The 12,242-nt window shown below is 46.7% G+C and overlaps 1 protein-coding gene across 8 annotated transcripts in view; it reads right to left on the reverse strand.

Moving 5' to 3' along the window:
- Positions 1 to 12,242, reverse strand: part of SERAC1 (serine active site containing 1) — a 1,540,408-nt gene that overhangs the window by 293,946 nt on the left and 1,234,220 nt on the right. The gene's annotated exons all lie outside the window — the stretch shown is intronic.

Consider the following 12,242-nt stretch of genomic DNA (forward strand, 5'->3'; position numbering starts at 1 on the left):
GTCTTCCCAGTATCGTTCCCTCAGGAACCCTGATGGTGATCCCCTGGGTACCTGTCCTTTCACTGTCTGGGAATCCTCCTCCCCACACTCCCCCACCCTGTAAGCTCACCAGTCCTCGGGCGAGGGCCTTAGTCTATTGAGATCGGTCTGTAGAGGTTTCAATGTTCATTGCCATATGAATTGATCTTGCTCATATCGTTCAGGGGGTTTGCCAGCTGTTGACCGCTCGGAGCGTGTAAGTTTGACTGAGGTAGAGTCGTCTGGGGTGGTGGATGCGACGTGTGGCAATGCGTCGCTAATGTAAGTCTATGGAGAAAAAAAACGCATCCTGCGGGCAACTTTGCAGGATGCGTTTTTTCGCCAAAACGACGCATTGCGACGTACGTCAGCTGACGCTAGTGTGAAAGTAGCCTAAATCGTTCACAAGCCCCATTCCCCTGCGGGTGATATGGTGTGGTCCGGGATTTGTCAATTCCATAGAGGTGATGTAGTTCTTCCATGACTTTCCCCCCCAAAACATGCTCCCTGATCAGAATGTATTCGTTGAGGACAGCCGTATACTTGTATAAAGTTTCTACAAATGGCGGAGGCAGCTGACTCTGCGGTCTGATCCCAAGTGGGGGTGACCACAGCCAACTTGGTGAAATGATCTACCATAACGAAACAGTGTTTGTATCCCTGAAATGCGGGCCCAATGGTCAGATAATTCACCGTCAGGAGCTCAAGGGGCGCTGAGGTCACAATAGTCTGTGTTGCGGCTCGCTGAGTAGGTGGTTTGGCTAGTTAACACAAGCGGCAGGTCCGGCAAATTTCGTCCACAACAGCCGGAAAGCGCGGGTGGTAAGCTTTCTGTTGCAGCCATTGCAAAGTTTTTTTGTTCCGAAATGGGCCCCTTTTTCGCGAGCCTCCCGAGCCAGTACGTGAAGTTGGGCTCCTGACGTAACCACCTGCCAAACCGTCATGGAGGTTGTTTGTGATGTTATTTTATGATACAATAATCCCTTTCGGATAACAAACCTCTCCCATTGTCGCAGCATAAGCAACAGGTCTTGAGTCAAATTTTGCCGTTGAGCGTCAGGGGGTAATTGCCCAGCGGCAACCCATGTTCTGAGAAGGCCAACCTCTTCGTCTTCTTGTTGCTGTTGTATCCACCTCTTCGTCTTCTTGTTGCTGTTGTATCCACTTATCCCGGGATTGTTCTAATATGCCCCTTGGGGTCTCAGAGGAAGATTTTTTTTATTGTCAGTTGTGAGTATGGCAGCAGTGAGAGCGAACGGTATTTCCTCTCCTTCTAATTCTTCGTCTCGATTCTGTCCTGGAGTTGTATGTCAAATCCTGGACAGGGCGTCTGCATGGACATTCTCGGCCCCTCTTTCGTAGATAATCTTATAATTGTACTTCGCCATCTGGGCAACCCATCACTGTTCCAGAGCCCCCAATTTGGCATTTTCCAAATGAGCCAGCGGGTTGTTGTCTGTTCGCACTACTACCTCGGAGCCCGCTATGTACTCTGCGAATCTCTCCGTCATAGCCCACACCACTGCGAGGAGCTCGAGCTTAAAAGAACTGTAATTGTCAGGATTAAGCTCGGAGTCATGGAGTGAGCGACTTCCATATGCGATCACTCTCTCCCGGCCATCCTGAACCTGTGACAACACAGCCCCCAGCCCGTGAAGACTCCCGTCAGTGTGCAGGATGAACGGTTGGGAGAAATCCGCATAAGCCAACACTGGGGCATCCGAGAGTGCAGCCTTGAGGTCTCGGAAGGCCTCTTCCTGAGGGTGTTGCCACTGGATTTTTCGCCCATTGGCCCCAGCGGGAGCTCCCTTCAGCAGATCGTGCAGGGCTCGACCTCGACATGCAAAATTCTTTATGAAGCGACGGTAATATCCGGCTAACCCCAGAAAAGCCCACACATCTTTCACCATCTCAGGGGTAGGCCATTCATGGATAGCAGCAACCTTCTCCCGGGATGGCCTCACACCCTCTGCCAAAACGACATGACCCAGATACTCAATCTGAGAGCGAAATAGGTGGCATTTCTGAGGTTTCACCTTCAACCCGTACTTTTGCAACCGGCTGAGTACCTGTCCCAACCGCTTCAGGTGGTCCTCAAAGGTGGCGGCATAGACGATGATGTCGTCCAGATAGATCAACATAGCCTCAAAATTGAGATCTCCCAGACACCGCTCCATCAATCGCTGAAAGGTCCCGGGGGCGTTGGCCAGCCCAAACGGCATCCGATTAAACTCAAACAGTCCCATGGGCAATATGAACGCCGTCTTGGCTCTATCTTCTATTGACATGGGCACCTGCCAGTACCCACTGGCCAAGTCCAGGGTTGAAAAATATGTAGCTTTTCCCAAGGCGGACAGGGATTCTTCTATGCGTGGCAGTGGATATGAGTCTTTAATAGTGCAAGCATTCAGTTTACGATAATCCACACAAAATCGTAGTGTACCATCTTTCTTCCGGACCAACACAATTGGGGCCGCCCAGGGGCTTTGACTTTCCTGTATCACCCCTTTTCGCAGCATTTGGGCCAGCAAAGTTTTCACCTCTTGATAGAGTTGTGGCGGAATCTGTCGATATCGTTCCCGGATAGGGGCCGCTCCTGCTGTGGGGATTTCATGAGTGATGGCAGTGGTACACCCAAAATCGTCCTCATGACTAGCAAATACTTCATGGTACTGTCCCAGCAATGTTTTTATCTGTGAGAGTTGGGGTGCAGTTAATCCAGAAAGCTCAGCCCGCATCTGCTCCAAAATCTTTCGGCCCTTCTCTTGTGCCGAGACTTCGTGGGCCTGTAATGTTCGTATTGTTACTTCCCAAGGATCCTCGGGGTGTACTTGTAATTGAACCACAGGAGCTGGCAGCACTTCTTCTAAAGGCCTTACTAGTTTGGCCAGCACAGTCCGTGCTTTCAGAACAGTGTCTTGGTCTTCAAGGTTAACGCAGCACACCAGGACGGCTCCTTTTTGCACGGTAGCCAGGGAACAGGCCACCAGTATGCCAGGAGGTAAGCGCTTCGAGTGACACGGCTCCACCTGCACCTCCACGCCCTCCAAGGGTATCGGGGCTCAAATGGGCAGGGCCACCACAGTCAGTCCAGGAGGTAACACAAGCAGGGGAGTTGCTGGCATGATGACCTTACCCAGAGCCTCGCCTTCCTGGCGGTCCTGATGTACCCGTGCTCCCCACACCAGCTGCTGGAATACCTGTCCCTGGGCTGTGCGAGAACCCCACTGCTTCAGAATCCTCTGTGTAGGGTCATTGAGCAGTAGGTTGCCGAACTCTCGTAGAACATTCATGCCTAGGGTGACGGGGTGTTTCTTATCAGCTTCTCCTTGAGTCAGTACCACCCCTCTGCGACCAAAGGATTTACCACACAGCGTCACTTTCACCCAGACCACCCCGGCAACTGGGACCGGCAGTTGGTTGGCAGCTACTAGTCTGATCACGGGCCCCCACTGAGGCCTTGCTGCTTTCAGGAAGTTCTGTTGAAAATACGTTGCGGGCATAGTGGTTACTTGTGACCCCATGTCCACCAGGCACCGGATGGCCCGGCCCTCCACTTCTGCCCAAACCACCGGGCATTTTGCTACCAAATCTTCGGGACTTCCACCACCCCTAGTTGTGGTTTTCGGCTCCAAGCGGCGTCCCTCCAGCCCAGAGCCCTTTAGTTTAATGGCGGCCGGGGTGGGTATCTCCCATGCCGCGGACTCTCTCGGGCAAAGTGGCCTAGTTCTCCACACTCAAAACACCGGGCTTGTGTAGATTGACCACCCCGCGGGGAGCGTGATCCCCAGAAGCCGGGGTTAAAGCCAGGTCGTCCAGTCCCGGTTCTTCTCTTTACTTCGGCCAACTCACCCTTAATACTTTTCAGCTCTTGCTTCATCTCTTCCACCCACTGAGGCTCCTTAACTACATTCACGGAGGCCTCCACACCTCGGACTTTCCCCACGGGGACCGCCATCCCCTGCTCCTGCTCTCGAGCACGTGCCTGACTTCCCACCTCTGAAAAATCTATTCGGGGATTCATCCTGATTTGTTCCCGCAGTGCCTGTTTGACTAATGGATCTCGCAAACCAGTCACCAGTAGGTCACGTAGGGTAATGTCAACAGGTCCTGCCCCTACCCCGTCCTTTCTTTCTATAGCCGTATGCAATTCTTGGAGGACATTCATATACTCTGTGATTGTCTCCCCCTCTACTTGCATCCAACTAAACAAACGGGTTCTTAACTCTCCCACATCAGTAGGGTCCCCATGGGTCTGTTCTACTATCTGTAATACTTTTTCAAAAGTGTTGCGGTGACCCGGATGTTTCAACATCACTGACCTCCGCGCCTCCCCGTCCAGTGCCATGAGTTCCACCTCAGCCTCCAGATCAGGGGTCATTGGGTGCATCCGAAAGAGCCCCCGCATCTGCTCTGTCCAGCTCCAAACATAGTATTGGAGCCGGAAAATCTAGGCAGGTTGTTCAGCATGGCCCCCAATGATATGCTGGTACGAGGACCCTCATCATTTGTAGAGTTTACAGCTCTACCCTGATCTGGGGCACCACTGTCTGTGCTCGGAGACTGCATCCTGCCGACTACACCAAGTGTAGGGTTCTAGCAGGTTCGCATGATGCAGTGACGAGACACGAGACTGAGTGTGGTTTGTGGAAATAACTTTTATAAACTGTAGCCGCTGGGGCTATATTGAGCAACCAAAAAAAAGTATTAACAGCAACCAGTCCACGCAGGGACTCAACAAACCTAACAACACTTTCTTATGGGTAATGCGACTAACCCGGTTGGCCCGGGTGCTATATACCACGTATGACCAAACTGGGGGGTCCTTATCTCTTATAATAAACTTATCCTTCCAGGAGTCTGTCAGGATCACAGGTGTGGACGCGTAGAGGTCACTGATGCGGCTGCCTTTACGCCTCGATATTCCAGGATGGAGCAGGGCGCAACAGGCCCTGTAGAAATGATGACGGTGGGGCGCAACAGGCCCGGAAGAAACGATGATGGTGGGGCGCAACAGGCCCTGAAGAAACAATGATGGTGGGGCGCAACAGGCCCTGAAGAAACTGTGCCGATAGGCGCAACAGGCATCTCCTTGCGGCTCTCGTCTCATAGAGGGGTTATGTCGCAGTCTCAAAATATAACCGTTCACCGACCTCTGCTCAGGGTCCGTGAGCATACCGGACGGGGGCCTCTACTACCGCCTGTAGCGAGGTGGCGCCCCCTGGGGCCGGTGATGACAGGGCCGCAGCTGTGGAAGAAGGCAGGGGGGGCAGTGTCCTGACCGCTGTAAAGGAATAGTCTGTCGTCGCTGCGGTCGCCTGAAGTAGCCACCTTGACACAACAGGGTGGGAAACAGCGGGAGTCGCTGTATGGGACCGTATGTGGGGAGCGGCCACTGGTGCAAGTCTCTCACGTGTCACTAGTCGGTGAGTCCGCAGCTTTCCTTTCACAGGCCCCTGTCGGTCTCTCCACAACACACCGTCTGCTCCCTCGGTCCTCTCAGTCTCAGACGGCTTCCTGTCTGTTGTCCTGCTGTCTGTCAACTGCCACTTCAGCGCGCCCCCTGCCTTGCTCCTTTTAAGCTTGCCCTACCCCCTGTTTCCCTGACAACTTCAGTCAAGTCTTTCCTTTTACTGTCTTCCCAGTATCGTTCCCTCAGGAACCCTGATGGCGATCCCCTAGGTACCTGTCCTTTCACTGTCTGGGAGTCCTCCTCCCCACAATAGTTTGTGCTTAACTTACGTTTCTCCAAATCTCTTAAGTTTCTTTTTTTTTTTTTTTTAAGGAGATCACCACTGGACATTCCTTCGTTTTCCCTATGGTCTGTCCTGTCTGCTCTCGATTTGAGGCTGGGACCCCCCCCTGCTGCAGATAAGATCTAAATTGTTAATACGTGTTATTATGTTGTTGAAACTGCTCTTTGAATTTTCTGCAATGGTACAATTTATGTCACCCAGGTTAGACTACACACGCACATTCCCTCCATGACAAGTCAACACATGCCTGATAGCCTGACAATAGCCTCTTTTAATGTGAAGGGCATAAATTCCCTGGCCAAACTGAGTCAAATCATGCTTCTCCTGAAAAAAAGTAAAACCAAAATTGCTTTTCTACAAGAGACCCACTTTAAAACAGGACGATCTCATGATACTTCTCGTTCTCCATTCCCAACCTGGTTCAATAGCACCAGCTCTTCTGCTTCCAAGGGAGTTAGCATAGCTTTAGTTAAAAATCTCCCCTTCCAGTGGAAGGACACGCTCTCAGACCCAGAGGGACGCTACATTATGATTAAAGGCCATCTAGCCAACATTATGGTGACCTTTTGCAACCTCTATGCTCCCAACAAGCAGCAGGATCTGTGGCTATCTAAAACCCTGGGCATCTTGGAATTATTTAAAGAAGGCCTGTTGGTGGTGGGGGGAGACTTAAACGTTACCCTAAATTCCTCTTTGGATTTGTCTTCGGGTTCTAAAAATATCTCCCAAAGGGCAATCAAGAAGATTCATGTCTCCCTGAGCTCCCTGAATTTAATTGACCCATGGAGAACTAATAATACTGAGACCAAAGACTATACCTTCTTTTCTCCCCCTCACAATTCATACCATTCATACCAGAGACTAGACTACTTTTTTGTTCAAAATCATGCTCTTCCTTTAATACAAAAAACCCACATAGGCACTATTACATTATCAGACCATGCGCCCATATATCTAGAAATCATCACCACTACTCTTCCCTATGGGAACATGGAGATTAAATGAAACCCTTCTAGATAATGATAAGAATCTAGAGAAAATCAAAAACTTATTAAATCGGCTCTTTGAGGAAAATACACAACCAGACTCCTCTCTCCCCATGATCTGGGAAGCCGATAAGGCGGTGATCAGAGGGGAACTAATAGCTCTGGGCTCCTACATAAAGAGAAATAGAGACAAAGAGATCTCATCTATTATCCACCAAATTAACACCTTGGAAACCGTGCACAAAAAATCTCTAGCTGCCCAGGCACAAGAATCCCTAAAAACCCTACGAAACAAATTGAAAGACATACTAAATGTATGCTCTGCCAAGACTTACCTGAGGAGCAAACAGGCATTCTATAAGCATGGTAATAGGGGAAGTAAACTTACCTCCTCACTCTTAAAAAAAACAAACAGACCGGGCTTTTGTTCGGAAAATCAAAAACAATCAATCTCAAATAGTTTCAGATTCAGCTGATATTGCTCATACGTTCATGAGATTCTATGAAGACCTTTATAACTTGCCCATGTCCCCCCTCTATGCTTGACCCTGTGGCAGCAGAGAACAAAATCCTTTCTTTCCTTTCCACTATTGAATTACCCAAACTGAATCCCACAGACAAAGACATGTTACTGGCCCCAATCACAACACAAGAGGTTTTAGAGACCATAAAATCAATCCCCAAAGGTAAATCACCAGGCCCAGATGGTTTTCCGATTATATACTACAAAAAATTCTCGGAAATCTTAGCTCCACACTTATCTAATCTTTTCAATGATCTCTTAAAAGGCTCCACCTTACCCAAACAAGCATTAGAAGCTTTTATAACCATTATACCTAAGGAGGGGAAAGATCCTGAGCTGTGCGGTAGCTACCGTCCCATATCCTTGTTAAACACGGACGTTAAGCTCTGGGCAAAAATCTTAGCCAGCAGAGTAAGCAATCTGTTACCCAAACTTGTACACTCTGACCAGGCGGGATTTGTAAAGGGAAGGCAGGGAAAAGACAACACAGCTAGGATTCTCCATGTTATAAATCAAAAAACAAAATCCCCCCTTTCCCTTTTATCAACCGACGCCGAAAAGGCCTTTGATTGTGTTAATTGGCACTTTATGGAAAAAACCCTGGAAAAAATTTGAGTTCCCCAGTAGCTTTGTTAAAGCTATATTTTCCCTATATTCAACTCCATCCGTAAAGATAAAGCTCAATGGAACGTTTTCTCAATCGTTCAATATCCAAAACGGCACTCGTCAAGGCTGCCCCCTATCACCCACCCTCTTCATTCTGGTAATAGAGACACTAATACAAGCAATACGTTAAAATCCTGACATTAAGGGATTAAAAGTTAAGCATACAGAACAAAAATGTGCTGCCTTCGCCGACGACTTACTTATCCTTATAACCAATCCTAAAGCAGCGACACATAGTGTTATAGACCTTTTTCAAAGGTTCAACGAAGTTTCAGACTTCAAAATCAATTGGGATAAGTCAGAAGCACTAAATATATCCGCTCCAGACAAGGATGTCTCTTTTCTGAAGGGTTCAACCCCGTTTAAATGGCCAACAAACCATATCAAGTACCTGGGGATTATTATTACTAAAAAAAACCCTAGATCTCTATAGAGAAAATTATGTTAAATTAATGAGGACAGTCGAGGAGCTATTAAAGATATATGATCATCCGTATCTTTCATGGTTGGGAAGAATAAATATAATAAAAACCTATATCTCACCTAAAATTCTTTATACAATGTCCATGGTGCCCATTCCTCTCCCCAAAATCTTTTTTGTCTCCATTAGGAGGATCATCTCACAATACATCTGGAAATTCAAGAAGTCAAGACTGTCTCATAGATTCCTTACTCTTCTGAGACTATCAGGAGGCTTAAATCTCCCAGATTTTATCTCTTATCATAAAGCAATACACATGAGTAGATGGTTAAGGCTTGCTTCAGCTCACCAGTCCTCACACCATAATTATTCAGAGCTTCTTCTCGAAAATAACACGCACAAATACATATGGAATGATCTAGCACCCCCTCCTCATCTAAAGCTAGACCCAATCACTCTGACCACCTTCAAAATCAAAAACGATTTATTTAAAGCTCAATTTGCAAGTGAGGGACCTTCCGCAGCAACTCCCGTTAGCGTCATCCCGTATCTTCTTAACCCCAACTATACTGATACTTTTAATCTTTGGCACCGTCTACCTTATCGGGCAATCTCCCAATTAGACTTGGGCAACATTTCTCTTTCAGATATCTGGCCAACAGATTCCCACATTCAGCCTAAGAACTTCCTACAAGCAACCCATGCCTTAGATATCTTAAAACAATTTAATGCTAAATTTACTAGAACTAGAGGTTGGTCCTGGAGTGATATATTGTTGAAACTCCGATTGCCTATTCCCAAGCTGCTATCCAGAATATACAAAAATATTGTTTCTCCCCCCACCGCAGCAAAACCAGTATGCCTTCTCTCATGGGAGAAAGAACTAGACATCTCACTAACTGATCTAGAGGTGCATAAAATTCTAACCAACTCAAAAGGCTTCTCTAGATGCATCCTGCTACAAGAAAATGTGTATAAAATCTTCATGAGATGGTATAGAACGCCTGAGTTTCTCTATCATCTTGGACTAACTAAATCAAAACTCTGTAGGAGGTGTGGTTTGGGAACGGGCAATATGTCACACATATACTGGTCCTGTCCTCTACTCACAGAATTCTGGTCAGGGGTCAACAAAACATTGAAAGACCTTAAGCTAATTTCCAGAAACCTTTCCCCCAAGGAAGTTCTGCTTTCCTGTCCCACATCTGATTGTAAGCTAAAGAAACATGAGCTCTTGGCCCTACTATTGAGAGCGGCTAAGCACCTAATCTCAACCCATTGGAGAGATCCTTCTCCTCCATCCTTAACGGAATGGATTGACAAAATAAAGCTCATATACAGACTGGAAGAGCTCTCCAGTTGGGAGTCTCACTCATACCCATTCTTCTTGAGTGCCTGGTCCTCCTGGAGACAAAAATTTGCCCAATAGAACCTTTCATTACTTCCTGTCCTCTATCGACCTATCAATTAGCCTTCTTACTTGCTTCCGTCCGCTATGAGTTTCATTTACAGCTAGACGACCCTCGACCCTCAGGCCACTGTATACCTCCATCCAGGCTTGCTCTGCATTTATATCCTTAACCGATTTGAACCTTTGTCTAACTGCCATTATTGACATATTAATTCTATCTAACTTTACCTAACAAAATCTGTACCACTGCACTGTACTGTTTTGTAGTTATTTGTGTTATATTATCAGGTTTGACTCTGTTAGTTAAACCGCATATTTTTGGCGACAGACAAACTGTCTTATGATTGTATTTGTTTCTGCAAAATATTCATTTCCTGTAATGCCGCCTTATTCTGCTTGAATATATATATATATATATATATATCCAACAATGTAGCCAGCTCACTCCTGTGAACCACCTGGAACTTCAGCTGGCCTGGTTAACTCCGTTGTGCCCGGATCTGGATGTAGGAGTCCATCCATACAAATGTGAACAACGACAAAGCAAAGTCCAGCAATAACGTGAGCAATCCAGGATGCTGTTAAAAAAATTTTTCTCTCTTTTTATTCATAAATCCATTAAAATGCAATGGTCCAAGCAGTTCAAAACAGCAATAACGCAGGAAAGTAGTGCAGATAGGACTACGCGTTTCAGCGGTAGAACCCGCCTTCTTCACGGTCCAGAATCAGTGATTCTGGACCGTGAAGAAGGCGGGTTCAGTGGCGGGTTCAGTGATTCTGGACCGTGAAGAAGGCGGGTTCTACCGCTGAAACGCGTAGTCCTATCTGCACTACTTTCCTGCGTTATTGCTGTTTTGAACTGCTTGGACCATTGCATTTTAATGGATTTATGAATAAAAAGAAAGAAAATTTTTTTTAACAGCATCCTGGATTGCTCACGTTATTGCTGGACTTTGCTTTGTCGTTGTTCATATATATATATATATATATATATATATATACAGTGGGGCAAAAAAGTATTTAGTCAGTCAGCAATAGTGCAAGTTCCACCACTTAAAAAGATGAGAGGCGTCTGTAATTTACATCATAGGTAGACCTCAACTATGGGAGACAAACTGAGAAAAAAAAATCCAGAAAATCACATTGTCTGTTTTTTTTTCCTTTTATTTGCATATTATGGTGGAAAATAAGTATTTGGTCAGAAACAAAATTTCATCTCAATACTTTGTGATATATCCTTTGTTGGCAATGACAGAGGTCAAACGTTTTCTGTAAGACTTCACAAGGTTGCCACACACTGTTGTTGGTATGTTGGCCCATTCTTCCATGCAGATCTCCTCTAGAGCAGTGATGTTTTTGGCTTTTCGCTTGGCAACACGGACTTTCAACTCCCTCCAAAGGTTTTCTATAGGGTTGAGATCTGGAGACTGGCTAGGCCACTCCAGGACCTTGAAATGCTTCTTACGAAGCCACTCCTTCGTTGCCCTGGCGGTGTGCTTTGGATCATTGTCATGTTGAAAGACCCAGCCACATTTCATATTCAATGCCCTTGCTGATGGAAGGAGGTTTGCACTCAAAATCTCACGATACATGGCCCCATTCATTCTTTCATGTACCCGGATCAGTCGTCCTGGCCCCTTTGCAGAGAAACAGCCCCAAAGCATGATGTTTCCACCACCATGCTTTACAGTAGGTATGGTGTTTGATGGATGCAACTCAGTATTCTTTTTCCTCCAAACACGACAAGTTGTGTTTCTACCAAACAGTTCCAGTTTGGTTTCATCAGACCATAGGACATTCTCCCAAAACTCCTCTGGATCATCCAAATGCTCTCTAGCAAACTTCAGACGGGCCCGGACATGTACAGGCTTAAGCAGTGGGACACGTCTGGCACTGCAGGATCTGAGTCCATGGTGGCGTAGTGTGTTACTTATGGTAGGCCTTGTTACATTGGTCCCAGCTCTCTGCAGTTCATTCACTAGGTCCCCCCGCGTGGTTCTGGGATTTTTGCTCACCGTTCTTGTGATCATTCTGCCCCCACGGGGTGGGATTTTGCGTGGAGCACCAGATCGAGGGAGATTATCAGTGGTCTTGTATGTCTTCCATTTTCTAATTATTGCTCCCACAGTTGATTTCTTCACTCCAAGCTGGTTGGCTATTGCAGATTCAGTCTTCCCAGCCTGGTGCAGGGCTACAATTTTGTTTCTGGTGTCCTTTGACAGCTCTTTGGTCTTCACCATAGTGGAGTTTGGAGTCAGACTGTTTGAGGGTGTGCACAGGTGTCTTTTTATACTGATAACAAGTTTAAACAGGTGCCATTACTACAGGTAATGAGTGGAGGAAAGAGGAGACTCTTAAAGAAGAAGTTACAGGTCTGTGAGAGCCAGAAATCTTGATTGCTTGTTTCTGACCAAATACTTATTTTCCACCATAATATGCAAATAAAATGAAAAAAAAACAG

The sequence above is a fragment of the Dendrobates tinctorius genome, unplaced genomic scaffold (genome assembly GCF_039654945.1).
Source record: "Dendrobates tinctorius isolate UK_male_01 unplaced genomic scaffold, ASM3965494v1 ptg000310l, whole genome shotgun sequence".
In the NCBI taxonomy this organism is placed as follows: domain Eukaryota; kingdom Metazoa; phylum Chordata; class Amphibia; order Anura; family Dendrobatidae; genus Dendrobates; species Dendrobates tinctorius.